At 41.5% G+C, this 16,945-nt stretch overlaps 1 protein-coding gene across 2 annotated transcripts in view; it reads left to right on the forward strand.

The window, feature by feature from the left end:
* Positions 1-3,676: 3,676 nt before the first annotated feature.
* The window catches only part of FRYL (FRY like transcription coactivator), a 173,951-nt gene continuing 160,682 nt past the window's right edge, over positions 3,677-16,945 (forward strand). For both annotated transcript variants that reach the window (XM_054203294.1, XM_054203295.1), the window contains exon 1: positions 3,677-3,845. The gene's annotated coding sequence lies outside the window, so the exon portion shown is untranslated. The remainder of the gene's footprint in view (positions 3,846-16,945) is intronic.

Below are 16,945 nucleotides of genomic sequence, written 5' to 3' on the forward strand. Positions count from 1 at the left end.
TGGACATCAGTTGTGCACATTATTAATCGGAAGGCAGAAGACTTTGGCCACATTGGCTCACAATAGTTTTATTTATGGGACTATAGAACACTTATTGAGATAACTTATTTCACGCTTCTTTCCACTTAGCTTTCAGTACATTCTAGGCAAAGAGTGCAATGGTTTGTTAACCATTAAAGCATGTGTTTTTGTAGGGGAGGACGTTTATGGACTGCACCTTCTCTAAACATGGCACTTCAATGGTGAGGAAATGGATATCGGTCTCCTTCACTGAAGGAAATAATGACTTGGCTGTTGTTTTGCTTCTCCATTGTAAAATTAACAGTTATCCATTTAGTTTCCTCACTTCATTATCTCCAAGTCCTTTAGACTTCCCATGGGGAAAAAAAAAATTAAAGTCATGCAGCAAACAGGTGAGTTTACCATCCTTTCAAAAATCTTACCTAATACAGTCTGCTTGTGAGATACTTAAAGGTACTTAAAAGTTTCACCTGGTTACAAACACCTGTTTGTTGGCTTATAACTGCAGTTGTAGGGCCGTATTTAGTGTAGACGGTAGAGCATATCCACCTCCTTGGTACTTTTCTCAGTCCTCAAGCCTTTTTTTGAAGTTCACCCATAGAAAGAGATCGTAACAAGGACACCCGTTTTGGCATCTGGTCTACTTCTACCACTTCCTGTATACTCAGGCCATCTTTCTTGCAACTATTGAGGACTTGAGTTTAAAATTGGTGATGGTATGGCCAAGTCCTGATGCTTTACATAAAATCTTGTCCTTGGGCGAGGCTTAAGGCTAGCTTTTGAACCCCTTTCTATAAATCACATTGCTTGAATACTATTTTCCCTACCTTCTCCCCTGACAGGTGCCATTATCCAATATGGTGGTTTTGTTTAAAGGACTACTGCACGGATTTTTAGAGATGATAAGGCAACATTATTTTGCAGGGTGTTTTTGAGCTGTTTGTTTTAATGACATGCACAATGATGGTTTGAGGTTTCATTCTAATTGCTGTTTTTTGTGTGTGTTTTTAAACATGTACAATCAACAAAATTGATAGATTATTTGTAAGGAGCAATAGCATAAAGTTACATATTTTTGCATTGCTTCAGGAGTCAAAAAAATTCTTTTTAGATCTATTACAACTCGCTTATCTGTGACTCTATAAACTTTTTATCTTTTATGACTTGGTATCATCCAAGAGTGAGGAATATATTTGAGACTCAAAACACTGTAATACTGAGACTTAGTAGGTGACCTTTAGAAATTTGAAATTACTTCCTTTGAAATAAATGCGCCAAAGAAGGAAAAAGGAAAACTTTCAAACAATAAGATTCTTTTAAAATGAACTGATTGCTTATGTAACAAGAAGTTGGAAGGTGTGAAAATCAGATGGTTTCTAATTGCAGTACTTTGCAAAACAAAGTCCCTGGTGAATATTCAGAACTCTTGAAGCTGAAGCTCAAGAATTAATAGGGTGAGTTATATGTAGCCTGTCAAGTGGTTTAAAAGCTTACCTTTCGGATAAATTCTTTTCCATCCCCTTGTTCAACAGTTAGTGATAAGCTTTATACAGATCCACTGCAAAACGGGAGCTGGCTTAACAAGTAAGTTTAGCTTTACAAAATTGCATAAGACATAACTGAAACAAGTAGACGTGAAAAAGAGTTGGAGTATACGCTGATCTGCTAAGGAAAGTCAACCAAAACAAGTACTGGAAGCTTATGTGCTTGAGTACATAGCTGGAATGGTGATTTTTTTTTTTTTTTTGTTGCTGTTGTTTTTTGCTTGGTGCTCTGGACAATAGGGTAAAACACAACAGCTTCTGATTCTTCAGTGGGTGCCAAGAGTTAACAGGACTGTATTTGAAAAATCACTCTCTCCCTAATGAAGAAATAACAGCACTTCATACCAAAAAAAGAGCATTGTTGTAACTACCACAACTGGTGGCAAACAAAGAATCAGTTATTTGCCTGGAGCATTATGGCACATCAGCAAGAACCAAGAGTGGGTGTCTTTGTGGGGCCGATACTCAAAGCCTCAATTAGTAAGGACTTTACCCACATTGATAATAATTACTACTAATAATAACTGGTACTGTAATGTACTTTGAAAAGTACTTTACATGTTAACTAATCCTTAGGGCTATTTTGTAAGGCAAGCAGGTAACAGTGAGGAGAATCTGAGTTCTGGAAGTGCGCATCTTTACCAGATGATTGTGCATCTGGTAAAGTTCAGGTGCTCAGGGTTAAATACCAGTGGTCTGTTTTTCATTGGCGGTGAGGTTCAGCCACTCTTGTTCAATTACATGTATATATGTATGCATTTACTGGAAAGATTGGGCTGAGCTCCTTATGTGGGATCACTTCAAAATCAGAAGCAACTTGTGACATACTTTGCTTCAACCAATTGTCTGAAATTATGCACACCTCCAGTAGCAACGAATCCTGTTTTTCTTGTTAGGTGTTCTATTACCCAACACTTAGACTGTGGTACGATTGTTAAAATAGAATAAAAAAACATTCCATTCACAAAATTCTTAAATCTACAGGGAAGAGTTAACCTGAAATAGTCTTTTCAATTACCAGTATATTGCCATTTTTTACCTCTCCAGCTTTTTTGTTCCTGCTCGTTTCTTCAAGCTGATGTACATGATCTGTCTCAAGGGTGGGACATGAATAGTTGGATATGGACTTTTTACTCTTAATAAACCAGAATTGTACAAAGTGTGTAATAGAACTTGGAGCTTCCCTTAAGAGAGATTGGCAACGTTTGTTGTTTGTAAAAAGGATACTTTTTACTCAGTTCTGGTTTTGTTGGATATGCTTATTATAGTACAGTGCTCGCAAGACAGACTTGTATTTGACAATGGAAAAATGGTGACTTCAGGATTTTTTCTAATACTGTTCTGCAGATCTGCTGTTATTTTATCATGTTGTTTTTTTTTTTTCCTCCTTTTTTTCTTTTCGAGCCTGGAAGTTTTGAGGCACTTCCAACAGAAAACACAGTTACTTTCTAACTGCTCAAAATGTTACTGTTGGTACTGCTCCCCTTTTTATTACCAAACCTTTGGGACACATCGTTACACCCAGCCGCCAGACGTGTTGTACCGGTGTGAAATCCTGGCCGGTCCCGATATCAAGTGAATTTTCTGAGGATGTTATTGGGAATTACCTCATTGCCTCGCCGCTTGCTTTACTACAGGCCTTCCCCCCTGCCGCCTGGGGGAACCACCTAAGACCGAGTTCCCGCGGCCAAGCCCGCCGAAGCCCTCTCACCGGTGGCGCGGGGACTCCCTTGGGCCAGGGGTGGGAGGCAGTCCTCCCGCCGGGCCGGGCCGAGCCCGACGTCCCTCAGACGCCGAGGGGAGGCTCAGGGCGGGGACGGCGCATCAGAGCGCTCTGGCCGGGACGCGGAACTGGCTGCCGCCTCAGCCTATCGTAGCCGTAGGAAGCTGGCGGGCGCCGCCAATAGGAGGCCCGGCTCCACCCTCGTGGCATTGCGATTGGGCGATGCGTCAGGCAGGGGGCGGAGCCTGGAGGGCGGGCTGGACGCTCGTGAGCCAATGGGGAGGGAGCGGGTGGGCGGTCCCGCCTGAGTGCTGCGCGCCTGCGCCAGTGAGCGTCGGTTCCTGGTGGAGCGGCGCCCGCCAATGGGGAGAGGCGGGAGGGACGAGCCGGACCGTCGAGTTACCGGAGGGGAGAGGCGGCGGCGGCGGGATAAAGCCGGTGGGGGATGCCGGCGGCGCGACTCGCTCAACGGACCCTACCAGACTCGCTCTGAAGGGGACTGGAGCCGCGCTGAAGCGGGGCAGGCGGGAGGCAGCGCTTCACACCGGCGGGATTAGGTGAGGCGGCGGCGGGGGGACGGGTCGGGGCTGAGGGGGGGGTGGGGGGGGGCGCGCGCTCCGTTGGAGCTCCCCCCACGCCCTCCTCAGCCCCGACCCGGTCCCCGGCTTTGTTTATGCCGGGGAGGGGCGGGGGGATCGTGTGCCCGGCGCCTCCCCACCGGGCCGGGGCTCCGGCCCTCCGACTCCGGAGGAGCCTCTCCCGGTTCCCCGCCGCGGCCCGCCCCCTCCCCTTTCCGTCCCGGCCCCGCCCGTGCAGCGCGGCCGGCGGCGAGGGTGCGTGCCCAGCCTTCTCTTCCCCCCGGGGTGGGCGCGGCGGCTCGTACAGCCCCCGCGGGCCGAGCGGAAAGCAGCGGCTCCTCCTGCCCGCACCCGTCCGACTGGCTCCGGTCGCCCCACGCGGCAGGGGGTCCGGGTAGCCGCCGGCCGGCCAGGCAGCCGCCCACCCCTGCGGGGGATGGCGGGGCTCCGGGAGTGCGCCAGGCCGCCCGGGAATGGCGGGACGGAGCGGCGAGGGTGGCAGGGAGCCGGGCTTTGTTCCCGGCCCCGCCCCGCCGCCGCCGCTGCCGCCGGCGGGGGGTGCCCGGGGGCTGCGAGGAGCTCCGGCGGTGAAAGGCGCGGGAGTCCCGGGCTCCGGGCGGGAGGTTCCCGGCTGGATCTCCCGCTCTCCCTCGGCTGGAAATGAAACTCGCTTTAAAGTCCTGAGAGTTAAAGTAAGAGATGTGTGATGACGCTGAAGGAGTCACCAAACTTGGTCCTAACAGCACCTTAAAGATTCATTTTTATAGTCTCACATGGGCGTACCAATGTGGCAATAAGTATTATAGGTGCTCAATTAGTTTCCCCCCCTCCACTTTCATGTATATATATACTTCCAGTGTTTTGGTTATGCGATAGTTTTTGTTGACTGTAACGACACTCAGCTGCTCAGTGAACAGTTCAATGTGTGTCTTAACCAGAAATCACTGGTCTGGCAATCTGGATAGCTCCAGGTAAAACGTCCTAAAGAATCAGAGGGAGAACATGAAAAACCAAACCCAATATTTTGGTGCTCACTCATACCGGATGAGTTGCAAAAGCAGTTTGCTGATGCGGTTTTAAGGAATAGCAAGACAGTCTGGAGATGATGTAGCAAGAGTGTAACCTGGACTTCCTTCAGAATTACGAATCTGAGATGTGCCTTTGGAAAGAGATATACTAAAGCAGAAAGTGAGTTGTTCTTTACTCTGATGTGCACTGCACATCTCCCGAGCTCAGATTTCATGTAGCGAGACAGACTTAGGTGGTAAGCCACGCTCTTGTAAATGCAGACAAGAAAGAGGAAGGTGTTTAGGAGTTATTGAGTGGTAGTTAAAGAGATGGTCATATGGGCAGGAACAAGCAATATGGAGCATAGAGAGTAGTGTGATAAAGAAGGGTGATTTGCGATTGTGGGTTGAGCAAAGAGTGAAGTTAACTGTAGTTAGTTAACAGTAGTTACTTAAGTATTTCCTCAACATGTTGTTTCCTCAGTAGGCTGTTTCAGTTGCTTTGCTTCTGTGTTGTTACTGTCATGCTGAGGATATGCCCCAAATACTTTAGAATCTCTGTGGAAGATTGTTGAGCAAATGCTGGGAAACCACACACCGATTCTTATCTTGTGACACTATCACAGGAAGGAAACAAACCCCTCGGTAAAAATTGTGTTGCAGGTTTAGTAAGTCAAGTATTTAAAGATGAGAGTGATGTTCTCTTTGTCAAAAGCTTCCTTTATCTGTGGTTTGTAGAGGCCCTTAGTTAGTGGTAGTTGGTGGCTGCTGTTGTCAGTAGACGACTGACTTCTCTGGACGAATGGCTCCTTATTTATATTCCAAAATGGATTTGTTTAAAGGCTGTGCTGACGACTTCTCTCTAGAAGTGGTTTGCTTGGAGCAGAGTGGTGGTATGTTGCTTTGGGATGTCGTAGAAAACTGTTGCTGAACTCCATTTCAAAAGAAAAGTTGTTTAATTCTTCTGTGGGGTTAGTTAAGGTAAAGTTGAAATATTCAAGTAATTCTGTTTCTGTTTGGCTGGCCTAGGCAAATGAAAGCATGGTGATAGCTGTTTTTTGTGTAATAACATAGTACCTTTGAGGAGGGAAGCTGGGGGATTGTAGAGCTGTAAGGCAAAAAGTAGAACTGTTCTGTTTTTCATGTTACTGTATTAACACTTTCCAGTCTCATCCTGCTCAGCCTCAACAGCTCAAGAGTGGTCCTTACGTGTTTTTTTTCCCTGCGAGTGTCTGTCTTTTTAATTTTGGGAGGTAAAATTAATTGGTATGCTGAAAGTTTTTGCTAATACAATTGAGAACACGCTGTCTGTATTTACTTTTTCTAAGAACTTAAGAAGATTATAATTACCCTCCCTCCCAGTGGCTATGCATCAAGGAAAACAACTTGGAAAACAGTGTGTTCTGCATCAGGAGTTGTGTATTTTATACCTAGTTTTGTATTTCAAGGGAGTTTTATCTTGGTCATCTCGTCTAGCAATGGCTACTTCATTATTGCACGAAGGACTAAATAACATGTTTAATTTTTTTGTTTTTTTATTTTATTTTTTTTTGGTCTGAGTTCCTTAAGAGGCATGTAGGGAAACTTTACACTTCAGTGGACTTGCATAATACAGAACATGGGTATATAATATGTTCCCTCTGGCTTAGAGAGCCGTGAGCTTTTAGCAGTTTTTGTCTATATGTAAGCCATAGCTTAACAGAAACCATAGATGTCATGTGCAAATAATAATGTGAGAGGAAGGTGCAACACACACAGATGAGTTATGCGAGTTACTGTGAGAAAAATGAGGGTAATAGTTCAGGGTTTGTGACCCCGTAATTGTAGTTATTGACCTGCATTGCCTTACCAGTAGGAAATGCAACGTACTTTATCCATCAGCATGAGGGCAGCTGGCCCAGTGCGCAGCCTAGCTGTGGTTTACTGCTTTGTACTGCTTCTGCTCGCTTTGCACCCAAACAACTTTGAACCTTTATGACTTTTGTATCTCTGATAATCCTTCCAGGAATAACTATGGGCTGGAGAAGTGTTGCAATGTTAGAAGGTTTTAGGATTCAGTGTTACTGTTATCCAGTCTCACTCCAAATCTCAGTGAACTGCAGTAATAGATGTTAGCCAGGCTCACTCAGTTAACTGGTTGCTTCTGCCTTTTTTTATTGATTAAAATAGCAGTTCTTCCCTCTAGCATTTAGTTCGCATATCCTCAGTGTTTGACAGTTAATTCTCTAAGTATCTGTGTACTGCCATGTAGCTCTGTCTCTTCTAAGAGACCTTCCCTCCCCTCCCCCAAATCAATTATAATCCCTAATTCCCTGACACGAACACCTCCCAGGAAGAGTGACAGAACACAGCCTCCCATAGTAAGTGTCCAATACCATCACTGGAAGATATCAGAAAGGAATAAATCCCCCTCAAGCTAGTTGAACAACAGTGTTTGCTCTTGATGTGGCTTCAGTATTAAGGGATTTTTGTGTTTATCCCTAGTTTTTCCTGGTGATTTACATTTGCATGCAAAAATGGGAGAGGAACAAATATTTTTTTTAAAAAATGAACTTCTAAAGTTGAGTTTGAGGTTCTCTGGAATGTCTAAATGTTTGGTGTGATACAATGGCCTAGTGCCCAGAAGCTGTTACTGTAAGCTTTGGGGTTTTAACAGTTTGTTCTTTACGTGGATATTCTTGCCCTTGTCAATGTGAGCAACGTGAATTGTTTATTGCAGTTAGTGACGATAGACAAAGCTGATCTGCGTGGAGATCTCCGCATGGGAGTACCTTTCTTCCACCATTTCAGACACTGCTTTGGCAGGTGGTGTGTACAAGTGTAAGGGAACTGTACTTTTTCAGAGCTGGGACTTGAGTTAGTCTAAAATAGGTGGCTTTTCAGCAGTCTGTAGCAGGAGACTTGGGACTATTGACATGCATGCTTTAGTGGTGCTGCTGGTCATTTTGGAGTTAGTGTGGTGTGACCTATTTTCTTCTTTATCCCTGTTTTCCAGAAAATGGGAGAAGGCTCCTGGCTTGGACCTTTTTCTCTCCTCTTTTCTTTGATTTTTAACTTAAGTTACATGAGATGATGACGATGATAAAAACAAAACAAGCTTTGTAATCTAACTATTGGAAGACTGCTTCAGAAATAAATAACTGTTTCTTGGGAGTATTTGTAATTTTCAGAGTGTATGTTAATAGCAGTTTATGTCAGAGTCAGTTGCCAACATTATTTTTCAGCTTAAATAGCAACTGTTCCTTTGTAATGTGTATTTCACTTATCTTCAGTGTATTTCTACAGAGTAATAGCATAATTTTGCTAAACCAGACTCTCTCTTGTTTGAGTGAGACGTTTCCTGTTCACCTGATCATCCTAAAATTCCATTGTTGCCTTCTTTCATATATGAATTAGTCTTTTTAGTGTGCATTGACCAGACTTGTACGAAGTATTCCAGAGGAGGTTCCAGCGGGACTTTATAGAGGTTTCTTAATGCTCTGGCGAAAATATCTTGCTGGTAAACCTTAGGATCCTGATTTCTTTCGTCAGTCCTCTCAAGGTTTCTATGCCTTGGCTTCATAAGCTGCAACTTTATAACAAAAAATATTAGTACTGACGTATGTTAAGTTAAATGGAAGAGAAGCTATAGGTTAAATACAGCATTGAAAGTATCACTGGTGCCAACAGTCCTTGGGCCTACCATAGTTCAGGTCATGGTGGGAGTGATGTTAGTAACACTTGTGCAGAAAGTATTCACGGACCCAAAAGCTGCCCCTAGCAATGCGCGAAGAAGCAAGGGAGAAGAGTGAAAAGAAGAACGCGGTATCATTTTTAGAGGCAAGAAAATGCTGAAAAGATCCTTGTGAGAATATGGGAAAGACCTGCTCTGCAATATTTAACCCTGCTTGTTTAGCCTTTCATGGAAGACTTACTGCTGTTGATCTTTTGCTACTTGTTTTTTTGTAGTAGTATCAAAGACAACAACTGTGTGGGTTTTGACAACCCTATGCAGTTAAGTTTATTTGTTTGGAGTAACTGCATATAATGTTGGATATGTTTATAAAATAAGAGCTGGGGAGAGTGGTGAAAACTACAAATACAGATAGTTTGTTGTACTTGGTCCAAAAGATAAGGCTCTAGTAATTCAATGTGTGAGACTGTTGAAAGAGAATAAAAGAAGTGTAATTAATTAAAAAAAACCAAAACCAACACACAAAAAAGCCCCCCAAAACCTGAGGGAATATCTACACCGTAAGGCTTGAGAATGTTATGATAAAACCAGGTCTCGGAAATTCACATTTGAAGTTGATACTGCAAAGATTGACTTTATTTCTCCAGTGATGTTGCCCAGTTTTGCAAAATGAAGAACCATCATCTTTTGTTAACACCGTGCCCTAAAGGGGACTAGTAGTTAACAGTGGACAAAGACTAATTCTCTCTGGAGAAGCTAGCATGAAAGACAGGTTGAAGTGTTCCTAGGCATTTTTATCAGTCTTGCATGAGAATAGTCCTTATAAACACCATTTCTGTTCTTGTGCTAAACCAGAAAGAACCGTTAGGGTTGTGTCTGTGGCAGCTGAACATTTTGACATCGACAGAGTTCTCATGATCTTAAGTTGAAATAATCTAATCTGCCAGTAATGCTGATCATGTTAAAAAAGATTGCTGTAAGCAAAAATGGTAAAATTTCTACCTCTGTAGTCATCATCCAAAAAAGATGTCATCCAAAAAGCTGAAGAATTACTGTCTTGTGCACTGTGACTGCTGACTGCCTGTGTATTCCCTGGGGTGGGGTGGTGAGTAGTAGCTGATCCCATGATGGCTGGTGCTCTTGCAGCGACTCGGGGAGCTCCTGGATATCCCACCTCAGCTCCTAAAGAGAAAGGAGTTGGGAATGAGTGCTCTTGATCTCGGGAGGAGTAGCAGTTAAGGGTAGGTGTCCCTGACACCTTCGCTCAAATATGTCAAACCTGTTTGTTTCTCCGTTTCCTATAGACGCAGAGATCATGGAGATGCTGCCCCATTCCCTCTGTTCCTTCAGTTTAGACCTCACCTCTGCTTCCCCATTTGAACCTACTTGGTGGTAGATAATCGCGTATAAAGCTGGCGGTCAGAGGTATTTCTTCAGACGGAGTTGATACATATGTTTGTGTGTGTGTGTATATATATTTACATGTACCTACCTGCAAAATTAATAGGTGAATAACTCTAGAATAGCTGATGTTGGTGTGAAGTGGTGCATAGCAAGCATGGGAACAAAATCCTAGGTAGACAAAAGCACAAAATGAATAGATCAAACTTTTGGGGGAGGAATCTCAGAGTCTTTACTTATTATTATACACATTTCTTTAACTAACACTTCAATATACTTGTGGACCTTTGCTGAATAGGGAAAAAATGAATTGATTTAAAAACTTTTAAAACCACTGCTCTTACTGTATGTCATGATCAACCTCTGATACTATAGTCTGTTATTCAAAATCTGTAAACAAGCAATTAGGTAGGCACAGATCGTACTTGTATTTTTGTGGTGTGGGGGGTAAATTGTGTGCAACTGATTTGATCCAATTTGAAGCCCAACCTTACATCTCCTGGAAAGATATGTAAAGAAGGTACTGCATAGTGCGTTCCATGTTATGGTGTAGTGCAAGTTGTTCTCTTGACTTGCATTTTAAAATTAAGAATAAATGGTTCTGTTTCCAAGTATTTCCTAGCCTCTATAATCTTATTGTAGCTTTTATTGCATGCTCCCTTAACACCATATCTAGTATATAAAACTCTTGCATATAACTATATAGTTTAAAGGCATAAAATCTTTATGTGACTCTAGTTAGAGAGATGCAGATGTTCCAAGTTTAAGAATTGGCATATGTTAGTGATACAAGTCTTCAGAAGATATTTTCAATTTAGCAGGTGGGTATTTGAAAACTAGTATGCCTTTGTTATGAGAAAAGTAGGATGCATAGGAGAGAGAATATCAGTAGGGCTCTTGTAATGTTTTGTGCCTAGAAACAAGAAGATTATTTCAACTACTTTTCTGTTTATCTTATTGTCATGCTGGAGAATGCAGACTGGCCTCACTTGGGCTTCTGTTAAAGTGAAACAGCAAGTTCACATCTCAGCCCGGGTGAATACAAACTCTGTGAACTCTTCAGATTGAATGCTGTTTAAGAAAAAAAAATGGGTAGAGATGGTCTGCGAGTACAACAAAGTCCTCATTCTGATTGTTGTATTTCAAAAGCAGTTAGTACTGCTGCCTTTTATTTAGTATTTGTGTAGGCCAGAGAATACTGTACTAGGTTGGGATATATGAATTTAAGCATGTTTTTCTGCAACTGCTTGAGTAGATAAGAAAACTGCTGTTATACTCCCAACAATGTCCGGTCAGTATATTTGAAGAACTACTAGCATTTTATATATCGAACCTGAGTTTAACCTCTATTGAAGTTGCTCTGGAGGGAGGGAGCAGGGAAAACATCTTCCTACTTTGTTCAAGGGAGTAAAGTGGTTTTTGTGTATGTTTCTTTTTTTTTTTTCCTTTCTTTCCTTTCCTTTTTTTTTTTTAAATTTAAATCCATATAGACTTTGGTACTGAATGTGCATAAAGTTCACATTGGTTCCTCGTAATGGCATATAATAGCTAAAGAAAAATTTTATTGCCACGTATTTTTCTTTCTCTTTGTACAGGCACAGTAATAAAACTGGTCAGTGATTTAATAGTCTTTGGCACTTTTTAAGAAAGAGAATGTATTTTTAGCTTTAACAGTCTGTTAAGGGAGGAAAAATAGTACGTAAACTGTTGATTTTTCATTCAGTAGTTCCAAGTGCTTGAACCCTGCTAGATATTGGTCTACAAAAGCTTACTGAATCAAAAAGAATTACTGGTTTTGGTTTGAGATACTTTCAATAGTAGGAAATTGCCAAAAGCATTTTAAAGGTGTGATATAAGCTTCCTGTTCTTTGGATTTAATTATTTAGTTTCATGCTTGTAGGCTGGTTCTTAGTTTCATCTGTGCTTGCAATTTATTTTATAAAAAGGAAAAAAAGGAGTTCAGTTTCTAGAACCATTTGTCATTTTTTTTGCATTTTCCCTGTTGTTGCTATAGTAGTGGTGGTGCAGAGGTCAGATTTTGCGGCTTCTTGCCTATGCTGCACTCATGGAAGTCCTTGATTTTCCTGTTGCTGAAACTTTGTTCATGTAGATCTGGTGAATGACGGTGTTGAGATCAATACAGCCAATGAGTGGCTGTTTAGTAGCAGCCACTGCAAATGCTGTAGATGCACTGTTTTGTTTTGTTTTGTTGTTCCAGGCAGCAGTGCATCTGAGGAAGAAGGTGGTTGTTGCTGTTGGTTATGGTCTGACATTTCCCCTCCCGAGTGCATATGAAGTAAGAAGAAACAAGTGATGATAAGTGTCTAGGTGACATAAGATGAAGCAAGCTGGAGTCTTATTCATTACTCCCCTTTGAAACACTTGTGTGTAATATTTAAAAATTTATTCTGGCACAGACTTGGTTTTAGCTGTTTTCTTGGTGGAAGCAACATCCACTTGAGGTAATCTTAATATAGGGATCGCTTACAACCTCTGATGCTAACAGAAGAGAGGTACAATTTCTTGGTCCTTTGCAGATCACTTGCAGATTGGACACTCATATTTTGCAGTTTCTTGAAAAGCAGCACAGAAATACTTTCTCCCTGGTAGCTAGTCCCAACCTATAGTTTGTATGATAGAAAATACCTAAGGTCACTTTTTTGGGGCCCAAAATAAAATCACTGGTTCTGTACTACAGCTGAGGAAATGCTCCTTTAAATCAACAATCAGAAAATAGCAAGGGTAAAGGTGAGAGACAGAGTTTGCACCAAGGGAAGGTGTAATTGAGGAAGTCTTGCATTGCTGGTTTTTGAAGGCAGTGGGTTCCTTGGGCTGCGGCACTACTAAAGGCAATTTTTATTAAGAGGCTCATCTGAGAGACTTGAAAGGTCTTATGTCTAGATGGAGATGCCTACTGTGTTCTGGTCAAAACATGATTTGAGTTTTGGCGTATTTCTAATACTCTGAAATGAGATTCCGAAAGATCAAAAGTTATAATCAAAATTTAAAGAACAGGCAGATTTTGTGGCACTGGCCCAATGGATGTGATTTGTGACTCACATACTTTTCTTAGTCCCTTTTCCTGCTAACTAAGGAAAGGAGAATGCAAATATACATTTTTAAATTTGAGTTATCATGGTCAAGTTATTACACATTTGGCGCCAAGCCCTCCTCTGAATTTCATCTTGCAGATCCTTCTCAACTACAAATGGGGATTCTATGGGAGTCTTTTCAATTAAAGTTCGTCAGTTTGTAAATGGAGAGCTATTTATAATTCTTATGAAGAGAGTGATGAACCAGTATAACAAATGTAGTTCTCAGGTGCAGATGGTTGGCTATATTCCAAAGTTTTGGTACAACTGAGATATGCATCCTCCTCTTCTTTTGCTGTGATTCCCCTTAGGTGGTCTTGATCTGCCTTGTGAGCATTATCTCCTTTCCACATCAGTTACGTAGAAGCTGAACCTACCTCAATTTCTTGCCCATGATCTATGCATCTTCCACTTGCAATATCTGTGTTTAATGAAGTTCTCTCCCAAGGCCCCAAAAGACTTGCTTTTTGCATTGGGGACCGCTGCTTCTCTCTTGCGTACAACTTTTTTGCTTCCCCATAGTTAATTGATCAGCAGACACCCAGCCTCACTGGTTGTGTGGATGGTGGAGTGGAAAAAACGCTGTCTTTCAGTAAGGAGATGCTTGGTGCCATCAGGGAAAGTACTGCATGACCACCATGTTCTTGGCAGCATTTAATAACACTCAGTTAATCGTGTAATCGTTTTTAGTTTGTGGTGTTGAGTATTGTTACATGTTTGTTAAATTATTAATATAACTAAAACTTTTATGAGGAGCAAAAGAAGCAACTTGTTACTAAAAATCTTCTGTTAAGGCAACGTGTGCCAAGCTTCAGGAAAGAAAGGGGGCAGGTTTGGGTATCGGCAACCTGGAAAGCTTCATTCCCCCTTTGTATTCTTATAAAATCCACACTCATGGGGTAGGTGTCTTAGAAATAGCTTCTGTAATGTTCAGGTGCTCTCAAACTCTTTTTTTCTCACTTCTGGTACAGCCCCTAATCTCTCTTATTTGGGAGGAAAGCAAGCAGTAAGCTAGATACAGTCTAGCTGTGCAGACTATTGCTGAAGATAAGGTAGGGAGAACGGAGGAACTGGGCAGCCCCTGAAAATCTTTCATCCCACTGGTAGCATCTCACAGTGCTGTACTGGAAAAATTGCTTAATTGGACTGTAACTGGAAAATCTTATATATGGTCAATGTGTTGTATAATAAATCTGGGTTATAGTTATCATGGTGGTTTATTTTCCTTCTGCCCCTTGCATGAGGGGTGGTACAAGTCATGAGCCTTGGGCTGAAGTCCGGCTTTACCTTGCCTGGTGGCCTGATGTGTTTCTTCATCGTATGGGCTCTTACTGCATCTGCCATCACCTTGGGGAGGGGACGAGGGGGACAGTGACAGAGGACCAGAGCTCACAAGGGTTAGTGTGTTATGTTAGGACTGGTTATGGCAAGGTCTATGAAATATTGAAGGTATCGGTCAGCCATGTGTTTGAGTGACCATGGTGCCATTCTGTAAGTGTTTGCCCCAAACTGGTTTATTAGCAACTTTTTGTTGTAATTTTTAAAACGATGTCTTAAAAACTAATTAATCTTTGCCTTTATTTTACCTTAGTGTAGCAAGGTAGTGTAGCAAACACATAGTGTATTGAAGCCTGAATAGGGTTTATAGCATGGAAAACACTACTGCTAGCAGTTGGTTAAAACTATTAGTATTTCTTTCTTTCTTTCTTCTGAAGTATCAACCCATTAAGTCTTTTGGGCCAGTAATTATAAAAAGGCCCTAATATAGTGTGTTGTACATAGGTGCTGACACTTCGTTTTCCTGCAACATTACTTTTAATCCCCTTCCCTGAAGTTTTTGGAAGTGGTATTCTGTACCGCTTCTCATACACTTAGCAGTGGCAAAAAGTGTGCTGTATTAGAGCGTCTAATTGCTGCTCACAAGGTAAAGTTGAGTTCAGTCTTGCATAGTAGCCAACATTATAGCAGCTACTCTGTGAATATAATATATCAACTTGAAAATTATCGAGATAAAAATTCTCATTTAAACACCCCTCCCAGAAAAAGTTCACCTAATAGAAATTATATATGCTGTTACTTGGACAGGTTTGAGGTTGACTGGATTTTTAGCTGTGTTTTCCAATTTGGGATGTTAGAGGAGTTCTGGTATTTTTATTTTTTTTTTTTTTTAGGTATGAAAGTTTAGGAGTAGCAGCAGTGTCTTTTGAATTATTTTTTTTAAACATTATAATAGCTAACCTCTTGTACTTAGAACTTTATTATGTAGTTTTGTCATGTTCTGCTTCTTAGCTTTTCATAAATCTTCCACAAGGGTGAATCCCAAACACTGAACCTCCTCCTGCATGATACCTTTGACTTCAAATCTGATAAAGTATAGTTAAATTTTAACTTCAAGTTGTAAGCTGCAGTTAGGAAATGAAGCCCAATGAACTTCCCTCTAGGAATATGCTGTAGTTACTGTAAGCTTCGTGGTAGACTTTTGACATTAATGCTACCTTTTCCGTTACCTTTTTTCCTGTAGTCAGGCTTAATCTGATCAGATTAATTCTGTAGGATACCTTAGGTTGTATTCGAATACAACTCAAATTGTACTTGAACTTCTGGGCAGCAGCTGCAATTTCGAGTTTATTATTGCCCAGTATGTACCACTACAAAACTTGAATACCTCGAGTGAGTTTTCCTTTGCCTCCCACTTTCCAGGCTCTTTCCAAACCCTCTGCCAGCCGAACTGAAACATCAGTATTTTCTCCTAAAGCTTGAACAGTTGAGTTAGTTTTCAGCTTATTTCCTCCATTAAGCATCTGGGCTATTGGGTAGTGTGTCGCGGTGGGGGGGAGATGCAATCTGGCGTGATGAAGATGAGTAAGAAGCACAGACTGGGCTCGTCTGTATTTGTCCTGGACACAGTGAGAAGGGAAGCCCCTAAACAGAAGGGGTTATGTATCTCTGAATGTATGGTTCCCTTGAGAAAGTGAGCTAAAATGCCAGCAATACGCCAAGGTGGATTTCTGTCTGGGTGTTCTTTCAATTCTATGGAGAGTAATATGGCACGGTTTTGATTTCCTTAAAGTGCTGTTCATGGTGGGTGTAGTTGGGAAGGTGTTTAAAGGACAGCCAACCCACTCGCTTCCAAGCTGGAGTGGATGTAAGGTTTTGCATGAGTTGATTTAAACTACTTCTCTTTTCTAAAAAAGGTGAAAAGAGGAAAAAGTGAACAGTGCAGTTTATTGATGTAGGCAGGATGAAAGGCTGTACGTTTCTGCTGAGTAGAACACAGTATTTGCTCTCCCTAATTGTCTAAAGAGGAAAAAGGGATGCTGATTTGATGCGCTGTACTGTCAAACGCACAAACTACAGAAAGCAGTTGACATTTTTGAGAGTTGCAATTTAGCAGGTAAAATTCAGAGTTAGAATTTTATGTGTCTTTGAACGCTTCCTTTTATAACTGGTCAAGTCTTCAAAAAACTTGACTTGCTTTTTTCAAGGAATTACATAGTATTTTCCTAATTTATATATAAGCATCAGCTTGCTTCCTATTTGCAAAAGCTTATCTAATTTTCCTGATGGTCTCTAAGTCCCACTTTTAAACTTTCTTTTAAATCTTAAAATATTCAGGATGTGGCTTTTTACCTTTAGTTTGCACTTATTATTTGGGTCTCTCTTGTATTTTTGGAAACACTAATTAAGAAGTAGAACAAATTGTACATAAAAGAATTGACCATGATTGAATAGTTCACACATCCCTAAAGAAAACTAGTACATTCGTGTTGCATCAGAGTGCTGATAAAGTCTTGTTGAGTCTACGTGTCTTTTCATGTACCTGCAATTTTTCAGGCTATGACTTTAAAAAAAACCCTAACTACTATTTTTTTTTAATTTTTTTTTTTTCATACAAACTAGATGATC

This window comes from Rissa tridactyla, chromosome 5, assembly GCF_028500815.1.
Source record: "Rissa tridactyla isolate bRisTri1 chromosome 5, bRisTri1.patW.cur.20221130, whole genome shotgun sequence".
Taxonomy (NCBI): Eukaryota; Metazoa; Chordata; class Aves; order Charadriiformes; family Laridae; genus Rissa; species Rissa tridactyla.